This window comes from Arachis hypogaea, chromosome 16 (assembly GCF_003086295.3).
Source record: "Arachis hypogaea cultivar Tifrunner chromosome 16, arahy.Tifrunner.gnm2.J5K5, whole genome shotgun sequence".
In the NCBI taxonomy this organism is placed as follows: Eukaryota; Viridiplantae; Streptophyta; class Magnoliopsida; order Fabales; family Fabaceae; genus Arachis; species Arachis hypogaea.
Genome location: NC_092051.1, coordinates 39,376,737 through 39,381,601, shown reverse-complemented (window position 1 = coordinate 39,381,601; position 4,865 = coordinate 39,376,737).

Genomic DNA, 4,865 nt, shown 5'->3' with positions numbered 1-4,865 from the left:
ACTGGAACACAAGGCCTACTGGGCAACCAGATTCCTAAACCTTGATGCCGAGTTAGCTGGAGAGAAAAGATTGCTCCAGTTGAATGAGCTAGAGGAATTCAGACTCAATGCTTTCGAAAATACAAAAATTTACAAGGAGAAAGCAAAAAGGTGGCATGACAAGAAACTGTCATCTAGAGTCTTTGAGCCAGGACAGAAGGTTCTGCTATTTAACTCTAAGCTCAGATTATTCCCTGGGAAATTAAAATCCCGATGGAAGGGACCATATGTGATTACAAGTGTGTCACCATATGGATATGTAGAGCTTCAAGATATTCACTCTGACAAAAAGTTCATTGTTAATAGACAGAGAGTAAAGCATTATTTTGAAAGTAATGTTGAGCAAGAATGCTCAAAACTGAGACTAGATTAAAGCTCAGTAAAGTCCAGGTAAAGACAATAAAGAAGTGCTTGCTGGGAGGCAACCCAGCCATTAGCAAAGTTTATTTGCTAATTAAATAATAATTATAGGAGTTTGATATAAATTATCTTCAAGGTTAATTATCAATTGCAGGAGTTCACAGAGTTACAAAGAGATTCAGAGCATAAATCAGAGAAAAGGAGCTCACTGGCACGAAAACGCCAGTAAGGGGTATTTTGGGCGTTAAACGCCAGAATGGGTACCATTCTGGGCGTTTAACGCCAGTAAAGATACCATTATGGGTGTTAAACGCCAGAATGGGTACCATTATGGGCGTTTAATGCCAGAGTTGCAGCATCCTGGGCGTTTAGAAAAACGCCCAGTGATAAAAGGTTTCTGGCGTTTAACACCAGCCAGGGTACCTGGTTGTGCGTTAAACGCCTACAATGGCCAACATATGGGCGTTAAACGCCAGAATGGATACCATTTTGGGCGTTTAACGCCAGAAAAGGCAAGGGGAGGAGATTTTGTTTCCACTTCAAATTTTTCAAACTTTCATGTTTTAATTCATAATTTTCTGCATAAACATGTTACAAATTTTCATCACTCACACTCAATCTTCAAAAATTTAATAATCTTCTAAATCCCTTTTCAATTTTCTTTCAAATCTTTTTCAAAAACTCATTTATCTTTTCAATTCCTTTCCAAATCTTTTTCAACTCATCATATCTTCTTTTAATTCTTAAATGCATCAACAAATTTTTAGATTTAACTTCTTTACATCTTTTTTATATCTTTTGAATTTCAAAATCTCATCCTTTTCATATCATGATTCAATTTTTTTACCAATCATATCTTTCTATCATATCTTTTTCAAAATTTTCGAAACCCCACCCCTACACTTTTAAATACATGTTCGGCCACCCCCTCTCCTCCACAACTTGAATTTGACTCTCATCATATTCCTCTACTTTCCTTTCTTTTGCTTGAGGACAAGCAAACCTTTAAGTTTGGTGTGTTTTTCCGTGATCACCGAGCTAAGACTCATTAAGATCATAGCTCCTAAGGAAAACAAACCACTTTAAGAGGCAACAAAGAGAATAATCCAAAGCCACTTTGGAATCAAGAGAGGTTCTTAACCAAAGAACATGCAGACCATTACCACAAAATAATGGGTCTGAGGTCAGTGATCCCGGAAGTTAAATTCGATCTGAAAGAAGACGAATATCCGAAGATCCAAGAGCAAATTCGAAACAGAGGCTAGGAAATTCTAGCTAATCCTGAGACAAAGGTGGGAAGAAACATGGTTCAAGAATTCTACTCAAATCTGTGGCTGACAGATAAGCAGAGAATGACTGGAACTGCCTTCCATACATTTCGAACTATGATCAGAGGGAAGATTATTTACTTCCACCTTGACAAAATAAGAGAGGTCTTCAAGCTACGTCAACTACAAGATGATCTAGAATCCTTTAATAGGAGAATGGTGAGAGTAGATAAGCGTTTGGACCAAGTTCTAGAGGACATATGCCTCCTTGGGACTAAGTGGATAACCAACTCAAAAGGTGTCCCAAACCAACTCAAGAAAGGAGATCTCAAACTAGTCGCTAAGGGCTGGTTGGACTTTATTGGGCATTCTATACTGCCCACTAGCAACCGCTCTGAGGTCACTGTCAAAAGAGCAGTGATGATTCATTACATTATGCTGGGAAATGAAGTGGAGATTCATCATCTGATTTCTTGTGAGATCTACACAATTGCAAATAAGAACTCCACTGAAGCTAAATTGGCTTACCCAAGCTTAATCTCTCTACTATGTAAAGATGCTGGGGTAAAGATGGGAGTGGATGAGTTCATCCCAATCGAGCACCCAATCACCAAGAAGTCAATGGAAGGACAACAGGTGCAAGATAACTCCATCAAAAGGAGGGCGCAGGAGTTCCTCCCAGAAATCCCTCAGATTGACTACTAGACCCGCCTAGAAGCATCTGTCACCAAGCTGCAAGAAGCTATGGATCAACTTAAGGAAGACCAGCAAAATCAAAATAGCATGCTCTGCAAACTGCTTAAGGAGCAAGAAAAGCAAGGGCGTGAGCTACAGGAACTGAAGCACCAGAGGCTCTCCCTTGAGGGACCAGACACCCCACAAATTGAAGGAGCATCCATCTCTCAAAATAAAGGTTGTTGAGTCCTAATCTTAACCCTGTGATAACTTTTATTATTAGAAACCTATCTTAAGAATTATATGAATATTAGTAATTAGGGTCTTTATTTTTAATTTTATTTTTATCTCCAAGTAAGCTATAATTTATTTTTCTCTTCATCATTAAACATGAATAAAATAGTAGATTCTTTGAGTAAAGATGCAATTATTTTGAGTTTTTAAGAGAAGAATTCAAAATTATTTATTTGTGGTGGCAATACTTTTTGTTTTCTGAATGAATGCTTGAACAGTGCATTTTTTATAGTGAAGTTTATGAATGTTAAAATTGTTGGCTCTTGAAAGAATGATGAAAAAAGAGAAATGTTATTGATAATCTGAAAAATCATGAAATTGATTCTTGAAGCAAGAAAAAGCAGTGAAGAACAAAGCTTGCGGAAAAAATAAATAAAAGAAAAAGAAAAATCCAATAGCCCTTTAAACCAAAAGGCAAGGGTAAAAAGGATCCAAGGCTTTGAGCATTAATGGATAGGAGGGCCTAAAGGCATAAAATTCTGGCCTAAGCGGCCGAATCAAGCTGTCTCTAACCATGTGCTTGTGGCATGCAGGCCCAAGTGAAAAGCTTGAGACTCACTGGTTAAAGTCGTGATCCAAAGCAAAAGAGTGAGCTTAAGAACTCTGGACACCTCTAACTGGGGACTTTAGCAAAGCTGAGTCACAATCTGAAAAGGTTCACCCAGTTATGTGTCTGTGGCATTTATGTATCCTGTAGTATTACTGGAAAACAAGATGCTTAAGGTCACAGCCAAGACTCATAAAGTAGCTGTGTTCAAGAATCAACATATTAAACTAGGAGAATCAATAACACTATCTGAATTCTGAGTTCCTATAGATGCCAATCATTCTGAACTTCAAAGGATAAAGTGAGATGCCAAAACTGTTCAGAAGCAAAAAGCTACTAGCCCCGCTCATCTGATTAGAATTTGAGCTTCACTTAAAACACTGGGATTCTATTGCAACTTGATCCTCTTTTTTTATCCTATTTTATTTGTCTGCTTGCTTGAGGACAAGCAACAGTTTAAGTTTGGTGTTTGATAAACCCATATTTTATGATATAATTTGTGCTCAAATTGAGTGTTTCTATCAATTCTTCACCCACTTATTCATGTAAATTGCATGGTTTTACCTTCCCTTTCTTATTTTATGATATATGTGAAAAACATGTTTCTTATGCTTTAAAAATATTAATTTTAATTACCCTTTACTATCATTCGATGCCGTGATTTTTGTGTTAAGTATTTTCAGATCTCATAGGGCAGGAATGGCTTAAGGGACAGAAAGGAAACATACAAAAATGGAAGAAACACACAAAAATGGAGTTTTGAAGAAAAGGGCAGCGACGCGAACGCATGGACGACGCGAACGCGCGCCTTGAGCAGAACGCGTGACCCGCGCGAACGCGTGACAGACGCCACGTACAAGAATCTGCAGAAAACGCCCCCAGCAATTTCTAGACCCTTTTTCGGCCCAAATCCAAGCCAGATACACAGAATATAAGCCAGAGAATAGAGGAATCAAAGGATACACGTAGAACAACTTAGTAATACATAATTTTTTAGGTTTTAGATGTAGTTTTTAGAGAGAGAGGTTCTCTCCTCTCTCTTAGGATTTAGGATTAGGATTTTTCTTATTTTAGGATTGCTTCTACAATCACAGGTTCAATATTTCTTTAATTTATTTTCTACTTTTATTTATTCCAATGCTTTTACTTGTTAATGTTCCTAATTTGGCTTATGGACCATTCATGTTATGATTTTCTTAATTAATATATTTTGAGGTATTTCAGATTTGATTTTGCTTTAATTTATTTATGAATGATTTCAATTCAAATTAGATTTATTTTCCCCTTTTGGCCTTGGTTAAGTAATTTATAACACTTGAGTTATCAACTCAGCTGTTGATTGAAATTGGAATTCTTAGCTGGTTAATTTGCACTCCAATAACTCTAGTCTCTCTATAGGAGTTGACTAGGACCTGAGGATCAAATTAATTTGTCCACTTGACTTTCCTTTATTTAGTAAGGGTTAATTAAAAGTGGGAGCAAAATCCAATTTTCATAACATCTGATAAAGATAACTAGGATAGAACTTCAATTTCTTACACCTTGCCAAGAGTTTTATTATATATTTAAATTAATTCCTTACAATTTACTTTCTTGCCATTTACTATTGTTGCTTTTTATCTTATACATTAAAAAATCCAAAAATATACTTTTTCCATAACCAATAATAAATCATACTGCCC